The following is a 12,745-nucleotide window of genomic DNA, read 5'->3' on the forward strand; positions in this document are numbered from 1 at the left end:
ATCCTTTTCTTTATTGTTTCACTAATGAGAGAAGGAGGCAGTATTAAAGTTCTTCTTCAGTAGTAGGAAAATGAAATAATGTGAAAGAAGCAGCCAGTTGGTCTCCTCTAATTCTCATTCAGTTGGCAGTAGAGGTCCAAGGATGCAAGGACTCCCCTTCTTACCTTATTCTTTTCCTCTCACATAAACATATTTAAAAGAAAAATTTAAAAATTGGAAAAAATGAAACACTGAAAGGAGTGGGAGAGGAAGGGCTAGTTTACTATTAGTGTCTTTGCTCCATCCAATTATTACCTTTTTTTTTTGCAGCTACAAAAGGGATACACTGAAACATAGTGGGTCTATTGAAGGGTGGTGTGGCTCAGTAGTTGAGCAATGACACATGCACCAAGAGGTTGCTGATTTGATTCCCAATCAGGGCACATGCCTGGGTGGCAGGCTCAATCCCCAGTAGGGGGCAGGAAAGAGGCAGCCAATCGAGGTTTCTCACTCATCAATGATTCTGTCTCCGTCTCCCTTCCTCTCTCTCTCTAAAATAAATTAAATATCTATATATTAAAGGGGGATACACTGGAACATAGAGTGTCTATTGAAGGAAGGCCAGGAGAGAGATATTTGGGCATCAAAATTAAACCACATAGCTTCTATTGTTGCAGAGAATCATTGCACCTGGTGTCGCATTTTACTATTCAGCATGCTATGTTTGATGTATAAGTGATATTTTGCCAACCGTAGCTCTTATGCTTCCCCATGACATTAAGTTATTGTGTCAGTGATAAGAAATGCAGGAAAATGAAATTTAGAAGACAAAGCACAGGTAATCAAATCTGTACTCAGAAGCAGCTATATGAAACAAACAAATAAGTTAGGGAGAGCACATACTTACTTGCACAATGACAACTGTGCATCTCAAAGTAGTGTTTTCAAAGCAGTAACTAAACAAAGGTAAACTATAGAATACAAAGTAAAGTAATTGATTAGTCAGAGTTGGATTTTTACCATAAAAGGTTTCTTGTGTAAAGCATAAGTTCTGGAAAATTGACAGTTCCCACACCCATAATTTCTTCATAATCAGTTGATCATTGAGACTTTTTTTCTAGTTGATGCTTTTATCTCCCCAGAAATCTTGATAATTTCAACTGTTTGAATTATTGGTCTATGTTCAGTAATATTTATTGTTATGTTGGTCTTAAGGAGCATGCTGTCCTTGAAGACAGCTGGCAAGAGAACAAGGTGCTTTCAAGCTCTTAATTGGCCTAGGAAAGGATAAAATTTGCCACCTGATGTACCAAGGGAACAAGTGTATGGTGTACTTCTTCCCTAAGAAGATGTAAAGTTGGTGGAGAATGGGGATATTCCTGATTTTCAGTTATTTAGACAGTGTCTGGAAATATAGAATTGAACTGGGAAATATAGAGTAAGGGTCACAGTGACCCAGATTTTTAGCAATCCTTAAATCTCTGTTGCAATCTCTCAGAACTAAACTAAGGTATAGGACTCTTGGAATAATAGTATTCAGATGAAAAAGTATATTGCTGGGGGACAAGATTTCTGTGTCCCAAAACTGGCTTGAAATCTTATTTTCAGTGTAACTTTCAACATATTACTTCCCTAATATGAATGTTGGATTTATTATCTATTAAAAACAAAGGAATTCTTTTCCTGGCTATGTAATTTGATCCCAGTAGTTGACTTGAGAGCACAAAAATCTTTATATTTACCACATGGAGGTTTAGAAAGATAGTAGGGAAGAACAAAGTTGGAGGGATCACAATACCAGATATCAAGCTATATTACAAAGCCACTGTTCTCAAAACTGCCTGGTACTGGCACAAGAAAAGACATATAGACAATGAAACAGAACAGAGAACCCAGAAATCGACCCAAGACATTATGCTCAATTAATATTTGACAAAGGAGGCAAGAGCATACAATGGAGTCAAGACAGTCTCTGCAATAAATGGTGCTGGGAAAATTGTTCAGATACATGCAAAAAAATGAAACTAGACCACAAACTTACACCATACACAAAAAGGAACTCAAAATGGTTGAAGGACTTAAATGTAACATGGGAAACCATAAAAATCTTAGAAGACTCCATAGGCAGCAAAATATCAGACATGTGTCATATTCACCGATACAGCTCCTAGGGCAATGGAAACTAAGGAGAAAATAAACAAATGGGACCACATCCAAATTAAAAGCTTCTGCACAGAAAAACAAAAACAAACAAACAAGCAAAAAAAATCAACAAAACAACAAGAAATCCTACTGCATTGGAGAACATATTTGCCAATGCTATCTCAGATAAGGGTTTAATCTATAAAATTTATAGGGAACTCATAGAACTTAACAAAAGGAAGATAAGCAATCAAATAAAAAAATGGGCAAAGGACCTAAATAGACACTTTTCAAAAGAGAACATACAGAAGGCTGAGAGACACAATAAAAAAATGCTCAAAGTCACTAATCTTCTGAGAGATGCAAATCCAAACAACAATAAGATACCATTCCACACCTGACAGAATGGCTACCATCAATAAATCAACAAAGGACAAGTGCTGGAGAGGATATGGAGAAAAAGTAACCCTTGTGCACTGCTGGTAGGAATGCAGACTGGTGCAGCTACTGTGGATAACAGTATGGAGATTCCTCAAAAAATTAAAAATGGAACTCCCATTTGACCCAGTAATCCCACTTTTGGGCATATATCCCAAGAAACCAGAAAGACCAGTCAGAAAGGACATATGCAGCCTATGTTCATAGCAGCACAATTTACAATAGCTAAGATTTGGAAACAGCCTAAGTGCCCACCAGCAGGTGAATGGATTAAAAAACTGTGGTACATCTAAACAATGGAATCCTATGCTGCTATAAAAAATAAGGAACTTTTACCATTTGCAACAGCATGGATGGACCTGGAGAGAATTATGCTAAGGGAAATAAGCCAGTCAGAGAAAGATAAATATCACATGATTTCACTCATATGTGTGATATAATGAGCAACATAAACTGATGAACAAAAATAGATCCAGAGACTAAGAAACACTGAACAGACAGTCCAACCTCAGAGAGAAGGCAGGGGAGGGGCGTAAGAGATCAACCAACCAAAGGACTTGTATGCATGCATGTTAGCATAACCAATGGACATGGACACTGGGGCGGTGGGGGCTAGTCCTGGGCGGGGGAGTGGCGGGCGGGGGGGGGTCAATCGGGAAAAAGGAAACATATGCAATACTTTAAACTATATTTAAAAAGATAGTAGAAAAACAAACAAAAAAGGTAGTAGGATGGAGAGGGGAGTGATGGGATTTGAATAATTGGAAATGTAGGAGTGTTTCAGTGAGTTCCAGTTAGGTAAATTTCAAGGGGAATGTCAATGTAGATTCTACTCACTCAATGGCATCATCTAGCCGGTCTGCCTGACGTTGCCTCTTTTCTCTATCAGTTTATTACATTTGTGGATTGAATTGTGTCATCTCCACCCCCCACCCACCCACACACACCAAATTCATATATTGAGGCCTAACTCCCAATGTGGTGGTATTTGTAGACTGAACCTATTAGGTTTATATGAGGTCATAAAGGTGGGATTTGATCTTGATGGCATTAATACCCTCATTACGAAGAGACACCAGAAGGCGCTCTTCTCTCTCTCTCTCTCTCTCTCTCTCTCTCTCTCTCTCTCTCTCTCTTTCTCTCTCTCTGCCATGTAAGGACACAGTGAGAAGATGATCATCTGTAAGCCAGGGAGAGAGCGCTCACTAGATACTGACCATGCTGGCACCCTGGTCTTAGACTTCCAGCCTCCAGAACTGTGGGAAAATAAATGTCTGTTGTTTAAGCCAGCCAGTGGTATTTTTTTATGGCAGACTGAGGTCCTAAACAGGACCTGTCATATAAAAAAGGGAATCTAATACTATCAATGTGAGTTTATGTACTTAAGAATCCATTACAGCCTGGTTTTTTTCAGTGGGGCAATACAAGTTATTTGTTCCATTGTTATAGTGAGGAACTGGGCTTGGTTACCTTCCTTTGGCAACCTCCCCCGCCTCCCCACACATACACATTCCCTCTCACACCAGTTGTGCATTTCTTCCTCACTAGTGTGTCTTTTCTTCATGTTTGCTATCCTCACTCATGGAAACAAAGAAACTGTAGGATTTTATGGCAGACTTCAAACTATTGTTTTCTCTTCAGGTGTGACTTAGTTGAGCCTAATTACCTTTTTTTCCTCCTCCATGGGTTATCTTTTGGATTCCATAATATATGGCCACCATGTAAAAATGTGTATTTGCAACTCCATTCTCTTACTCTGTTAAGGACTATGAGCTCTTGATGGTTAATTCATTCATAAATTACTTCAGGCAATATTCATTGAGCATTTATGGCATTCAAGTTTGTCTTATAGGTGCTATAAATAAGAAAGACAAATTTATTTATTTATTGCCATATAGTACTTATATTTCAGTGGGTGAAGATGGATAGTAAGTATATAGAGAAATGAATTTAAAACATAATCTTAGTTGGTAATAACTTCTATGAATAAAATGAAATAGAGAATTGCTAGGTCAGTGACTGCTTTTAGAGAGATGATTAGGGAATTTTTCTCTGAGGAGGTGACAAATGAGCTGAGACCTAATTGATGAGTGATGAAAAAAAGATAGTGAATTAGAGGTAGATACTAGTGCAAAAACCCTAAGTTGGAATTGTACTGGGCATATACACAGAACATGAAGAAAAATCAGTGTGGTTGAAAATAGTGAGAGAGACAGATGACGATGTCAAAAGATATTCAGGGTCCAGAATGCTATGGTGAAGAATTTGGATATAATTTTAAATATAGTGGAAAGCCACTGAGGGGATTAAAAATGGAAGAAAAGGTATCTGATTTGTACTTTGCAAAGATGCTTCTGGCTGCTATCTAGAGGATGAGCTTTAGGGGACTGAAGTGAAGTCAGAGAGCCCAGTTATAGGCTATTGTAGTTCTCCACAAGAAAGAGAATAGTGGATTATGCTAAGATGGTACAGTGGAGGTAGATAAAAGTACTTGGATGTCCTTTTAGAATAGAATAAGCATAGTTTTGTGGATCAGATACAGTGGTTGTATGCAATGCCTGACTATGGTCATCTCTCTCTTTGGCCTTTACTCATCTTTGCCTCCCTACTCAACTTCTGTTCTTCAAATATAATCTTTTATTGGTTTTCAGTGTACTTATATTTCAACTAGAGGCCTGGTGCACGAATTCGTGCATGGGTGAGGTCCCTCAGGGTGGTCTGCGGGGATCGGGCCCCAGCTGACGCCCCCAGGCTCAAAGCCCCACCTAGGGCCCCCAGCCTCGTAGCCCTGCAGCCCGCTGTGGCCTGGCACTCAGCCATGGTCTGGTGCCCTACCCTCACCTGCTCTACCACCCCACCTGCAGGGAAATCAATAGGGGCTGCCCCCCCCCACCACCCCTAGTCACCATCTGCCAGATGATTGGTCGGGGCCAGGCCCCGCGCCTGGCTCTCTCGGCTCCTGGGAGCCAGGCGATGGTCCTGCCCCCCAACCACTGCCACTGGTTGCCATCTGCCAGGGAGATCAGGCCCCCACTAGCACCTGCCTTGGCCTGGAGCCACCCAATCACCTGCTTTACCATCCCGCCGTGGTCCTGCTCTCATTGGGGCCCATCAGGGCTGGCAGCACCTCCACTGCCACCCACTGCCAGCGCCAAGATGCCAATGCCCACCATGTTCCGCACTGCCCCCTGGTGGTCAGCGAATGTCATAGGGAGTGGTCGAACTCCCAGTCGAAGAATTTGCATATTAGGCTTTTATTATATAGGACATGGCGTGCTTTAATGTGTGTCTACTTTTATTAATCGTGCTGAGTACTGAGTTGTTCATTTAAATCGAAACTATTTAGTTCTAGGAATTTTCCTTAAATTATTATTATTTTATTGATTTGAAAGACAGGGAGAGAGAGAAACATTACTTTATTGTTTCACTTATTTATGCATTCATTGCTTGTATCTCGTATACACCCTAATTGGGGATTAAACCCACAACCTTGGCATAGCAGGATGATGCTTTAACCAACTGAGTTAGCTGGCCAGGGCCTAAATAATTGTGTGTGTGTGTGTGTGTGTGTGTGTGTGTGTGTGTGTGTTTTAATAATTTTCTCTGCTTTCTTTCATGAAAACCTATCTTTCTTACATTGGACTTCCTAGTTTGATTTTCTAAATATATATTTTAAAATGTTCTATCTGTTTTTTTATTGGTCTTATTTTTGTGAGACTCTCTCAACAGCATGTTTATTTCTGTTGTCATTTAAAATATCTGCAGCTCTTTTTTTAAAAAAATATTGACTTTTTTGAGGTGATATTGGTTAATAAAATTACACAGATTTTGGTTGTACATGTCTATTATACATCTTCTGTATATTGTCTTGAGTGTTCACCACACAAGTCAAGTCTCCTTCCATCACCATTTATCCCCCCTACACCCTCTTTTCCCTCTCTCCACACCCTTTTTCTATGGCAATCACCATACTGTTGTCTGTGTCTATGAGTTTTTATTTAATGTTTATTTTTATAGTATACTGTTCTTACTTATCTTTTTTTTACAAAGGATTCTTTTATTGTTTTTTATTGCACAACTATGAAACATGTTCTTGGCACAAGTTGTTGGACGTTATGAGACACTGAGATACCTTTTAATCTCCCTTTCTTGGCCCTATTGGTACCTATTTAAACCCTTATAGAAATGATGTCTAATATTTATACTATTTACCAACATTGTTTAAGGATAGTAGTCATAAATCCCTTAGTACATTTCAGTTCCAAGAAATATGATGCCTTTAACAAGATAGCATAAACTGTATTGATTTAGTTTAGCCTCAAAGATCAATTAATAAATAATAGATGATACAAAAAAAATTTAAAAAAATAAATAAATAATAGATGATAAAAATCTATTTGAGAGTAGGTGAAAGGGTCAGGTCATAATTTTTTATACTGTTCTTATTTAATGACTACAATATATTTTCTCATTTCTGAAGAATTAATGATTTTTTAAAGTTCTCATCTACCTGAAATACATTTCCCCTAATTTGCGCCCCCCCCCTATTTGTTTTGATCTTTTCTTTTCATTATATATATACTAGGGGCCCAGTGCATGAAATTCGTGCACTGGGGAGGGGTCCCTCAGCCCAGCCTGCCCCCTCTCACATACTGGGAGCCCTCAGGGGATGTCCTACAGATGGCTTAAGCCCGCTCCCCATAAGGAGCGGGCCTAAGCCGAAGTCTGGCCTCCCGCTGCCCCCACCTCCAATCCCAGGCTCAGCCCCTTCCCAAGCCAAAAGCCTCTACCCCAGGCTTTAGGCTTGGGAAGTGGTTCCTCCACGCACCTCCAATAGTAGGCTTGGCCCCTTCCTAAACCTAAAACCTACACCCCAGGCTTTAGGCTTGGAAAGGGGTTCCCCCTGGCACCTCTGATAGTAGGCTTGGCCCCTTCCTAAGCCTAAAGCCTCTGCCCCAGGCTTTAGGCTTGGGAAGGGGTTCCCCCCCAGCACCTCCCCAAACTTAAAGCCTCCGCCCCAGGCTTTAGGCTTGGGAAGGGGTCCCACCCCCCAGAACCTCCAATCACAGGCTTAGCCCCTTCCCAAGCCTAAAGCCTCCGCCCTAGGCTTTAGGCTTGGGAAGGCGATCCCCACCCACACCTCCGATCGCAGGCTCGGCCCCTTCCCAAGCTTAAAACCTCTGACTGATGGCCAGCTGGGAGTGACCTGGGTGCCAATGAGATTCCCCAGACCCAGGTATGTATGCAAATTAACCGCCATTTTTGTTGGGTTAATTTGTATACTCACTCTGATTGGTTGTGGGTGTAGCAAAGGTACGGTCAATTTACATGTTTCTCTATTATTAGGTAATATATATATGTATACTAGAGGCCCAGTGCACGAAATTCATGCATGGGGGGTGTCCCTCAGGCCAGCCTGCACCCTCTCCTATCTGGGACCCCGAGAGGGATGTCCAACTGGCTGTTTAGGCCCGATCCTACTGGGATCAGACCTAAACGGGCAGTTGGACATCCCTCTCACAATCCAGGACTGCTGGCTCCCAACCGCCCACTTGCCTCTGCCTGATTGCCCCTAACTGCTTCTGCCTGCCAGCGTGATAACCCCCTAACTACTCCCCTGCCAGCCTGATTGCCCCTAACTGCCCTCCCCTGCCAGTCTGGTCACCCATAAAGGCCCTTCCTTGCCAGCCTGGTCTCACCCAACTGCCCTCCCCTGCAGGCCTGGTCTCCCCCAACTGTCCTCCCCTGCCAGTCCGGTCACCCCTAACTGCCCTCCCTGCTGGCCTGGTCACCCCTAACTGCCCTCCCTTGCCAGCCTAGTCCCCCCCCCAATTGCCCCCTACTGCAGGCCTGGTCCCCCCCAACTGCCTTCCCCTGCAGGCCTGGTCCCCCCCCAACTACTCTCCCCTGCAGGCCTGGCCCACCCCCCCAACTGCCCCTCCCTTCAGGCCTGGTCCCCCCAACTACTCTCCCCTGCAGGCCTGATCCCCCTCCAAGTGCCCTCCCCTGCTGGCCCAGTCACCCCTAACTGCCCTTCCTGCTTGCTTGATCGCCCACAACTGCCCTCCTCTGCAGGCCTTGGTCCCCCCCCAACTGCCCTCTTCTGCCGGCCTGGTCACCCCCAACTGCCCTCCTCTGCTGGCCTGGTCACCCCTAACTGCCCACAACTGCCCTCCCCTGCAGGCCATCTTGTGGCATCCATCTTGTGTCCACATGGGGGCAGCCATCTTTGACCACATGGGGCAGCCATCTTGTGTCTTGGAGTGACCATCAATTTGCATATTACTATTTTATTAGATAGGATATATATATAATAATTTATGTCTTGAGTTCCTTAAATATTTGGCTATATTTGAATGGGACACAAAAAGATTGATTAAAAGTTTTTGTCATGGTAGGCCTTACTCTCAAATAATGTGGCTGGATCCTTTTCATTGGTGAACTTCTAATTCTTTTTAGGTCACTTTCCACACATCTGGTCAGATTCTCTCAGAAAATAATCTTCCAATATTCTATCTGGGGATTACAAGCCTCGGCTATAGGTTTCTGGGAACCAAGTAGGAAAAGAGGTCTGATGGTCTCAACATACTGTATATAGCTAGATTTTCACCTAATCTCACCCTCATTTCTATCTGAGACAGCTTGTCCAAACACCTTCTATTTTAATTATCAGAGAATAAGTCTCTGGTCTTCTGTGAGAGGGAAGTATATAGGAGAATCACCCAGCTGTGAAGAATAAAAGAGTGGATTCGGATACCTAATTACTTCAGAAACCACCTTTCAAAAAGTTCACATGATTTTGGCTCCACTTTCAATCTCAGTTACAGAAGTACTTGATGCTGACTTGATGTTGCCAATTTCAGAGCCTCTTGCTAGATCACTGGTACAAATTATAGTGTTCATTTTTTCACTGCTGATTTAGGATTTAGGTTTCTTGGGTCTGCTAATCAGTATTTGCTCTTTTGCTTTTCTTTTCCTAAAATGCTGTTGTTTTCATATTCTTTCCTGTTTTTCTTTTACCTTATGACTTATGTCTCTAAAATAGTCCTTTTATGTAATGTATAGATAAACATGAGTGTCTAATCCACTACATCTAGCTAGAAACCCTTTTTAATTAGTCATCATGGCATTTAACATACTTGTAATATTTTACAATATATTATATATGTATATATGCTTCTTGAAAATAGGGATATTGTCTATCTTGATCACTATGTATTCCTAGTGCTTAGGACATAATAGACATTCTGTAAATATTTTTTAGTAAGTTAATCTGACATATTTTATTATATGGAGGAAATTATATTTGTTGTCATATCATCTAACAGTGTTTGTGCCAAAAAATGAAAATAATTATATAGCAAATTGGTCAAATCAAAATGAAATAATTAGTGATTCAAGGGGAAAAAGTTATATAAGATAAGATACATGATAATGGTACATAAATTTTCCCTTTTTAATTTAAAAATATCAACTGGCTATACATAATATATTTAATTAATAGGAATAAAAAAAGCCAAATGGAGATCAGTTAGCAGATTGTTGTAGTAGTCCAGGTGAGAAAAGATTATGACCTAGCAGAGGGGGTAGAAAGAATTGAACAGAGTGAAGAGGAATTTATAAGATAGAATTCAAGGACTTGGTTACCTTTGGAGAAAGGAGGAGTGGAGAAAGGTGGAAGTATAAAGGTATTAAAGGTGGATTTTAAAACTGTGGTACATTTACACAATGGAATACTACACTGCAGTAAAAAAGAAGGAACTCTTGCTATTTGCAACAGCATGGGTGGACCTGGAGAGCATAATTCTAAGAGATAATCCAGATGGAGAAAGATAAATATCACATGATCTCACGCATTTGTGGGATATAATGAACAATGTAAACTGAGGAACAAAACTAGAGCAAGAGACATGGAAGCATTGAACAGACCATCCAATCTAAGAGGGAAGGCAGGGGAGGCGGGGTAGGAGATCAAAGGAATCATATGCATGCATATGAACATGACCAATGGACACAGACAATAGGGGGGTAAGGGCATGTGCTGGGGGGTGGGAGCAGCCGGGAAGAGGTCAATGGGGGAAAATGAGATATATGTAATACTTTAAACAATAAAGAATTTAGAAAAAAATAAATTATAGGTTTCAGTCTTGATAGAGAGTGGCACCCACTCTTCAGGTGGTCCTACTAACGGGAAGAGAACAAGGGTAGATATGGGGTGGCAAGCATTGATATTAACCTGCCCTGCTTTTCTGCAACTACCCAAGTGTTTTTATTTGGCTATTTTGCCTCAGAATTTAGCAAAACATGTTTTAGCTTGAATTACTCAGATTTGTAATAATCTGTTTTGCTTTCTTGCCCAGATGAGCTAAGTAATAGAATGAATGAAAATTATTATTATTATTATTATTATTATTATTATTATTATTGCCTTACCCTGCAAACTGTTAGTAGCAGTACAGCCTAGTCTAAAGAGTATCAGTTGGGTGTGTAAAATCTACTGATCTGAGGATGAGTTGACCTGGGTTCTAGATTCAATTCTGTCATTAACTCATTGTGCAACTTTGGACTGGTCATATAATTTTGGTTTCCTTATATGTAAAATCAGGTTTCTAAAATAGCAATTACACTCTTGGTAATGTAGTCTTTGACTGGGGAAGTAGAGAAGATCCATGATTATTTTATTTTATGTACTAGAGGCCCGGTGATTGAATTCGTGCATGGGTGGGGTCCAGCTGGCCCACCCCAATCAGGGCCGATTGGTCCAGGCCTGCCAGGGGCAAGGGCCATGGGCAGTTGGCTGGCCAGCCCCACCCCCTGGTTGAACTCCTGGTCGAACTCCCAGTCGAATTCCCAGTTGAGGAGACAATTTGCATATTAGCTTTTTATTATATAGGATTTTTATTTAAAAGCGTATCTACTAGATAAAATATTTACATGTTTATTTTGAAAGCTAGAAATATATTTATAAATAGGTAATGTACAAATATTGTCTAAAGAGAATTTTACAGTGTGCTAGCCTATATAGCTGCTAATAATGGTTACCATTTATTGAGAGGCTATCATGTGTCATGTGCTTTACCTATGTGTTCTTATTTAATTATCACCATAACCATATGAGGTTAGTATTACTACTTCCTTTTTACAAGGAAGGTAAGGATTGGAGAGGTCAACTAGGTGAAAGTAACACTGATAGTGGTAAATCCAAATTCAGACTGAAGTTTGTTTTACTGAAAACCAATATATTTCCAACTTGATGATACATTTTGTAGAGTCAGCTGCCTTTGAAACATGTCTGTGAGCCTAAACTCACTGAATCTTAGAAGTGGTGAAAAACCTGTAAATTGTTCAGTCCAGTATCTTGTTTTACAGAAAAAAAAACTGAGGGCCAGAAATGGAGAGTTATTAGCTAAAGTTTGGATGCCTAGTTAGGGGCAAAGCTGAGGCCAGAGCTCATCTCTTTAGATAATCTGCTCATTGTTCTTTCTAATTTGGGGCCTCAAGATAGGGTCTGATCTTAATCAGCCCAGATATGTAAGTGTATACCAAAAGTGGCCTACTAATCTCACTGGGTATTAGAAAAATAAAAGTCTAGTAATAGATTTGAGTGGAATTTGAATTTAAAATATTAGTGGCATGAGTTTTTCTAACATTTGCACAAACATAAGATTTTATTAAGGAAGGAGAGCCTTTTTACCTAGTAACCTTCCAATTAGCTTCAGATTCTCTCAGGGGAGAATGATTCTGTATTACATGATGTATATTGTTTGCATTATACCACACAGTTGGCCCATGTGTAGCTATTTATATGGATGGCATTCCAAGAAGCTAAAGGCCGCAGTCCTTCCAGAAGAAACAATTGGGGAAGATGGGTGAAATGATGATGGGATCCTTGATAAACGTAACAAGACATTGTAGGTAAGTTTAGTGGCATTTTGCATTTTTTTGAAAGCCTCCATTTGCAGTAGAGGGGAGCAAGCCATGGTGTGGGCCCTTTCAAGAGCTGCTGATTTCAGTCATTCAGTAAAACTGATACCTGCTTGGGACCTACAACTTGAAAAACTACAGGCAGGAAGACAAGATTTTCTTTGAGTAACTCTAAATTCCTTTTCACATTTCTATTTTATGTCTGCAGAGGAAACACAATAAATTTGGGTAAGAATGTAGCAGGCAGAAATCAGAGCTGATG

The sequence above is a fragment of the Cnephaeus nilssonii genome, assembly GCF_951640355.1.
Source record: "Cnephaeus nilssonii genome assembly, chromosome: X".
Taxonomy (NCBI): Eukaryota; Metazoa; Chordata; class Mammalia; order Chiroptera; family Vespertilionidae; genus Cnephaeus; species Cnephaeus nilssonii.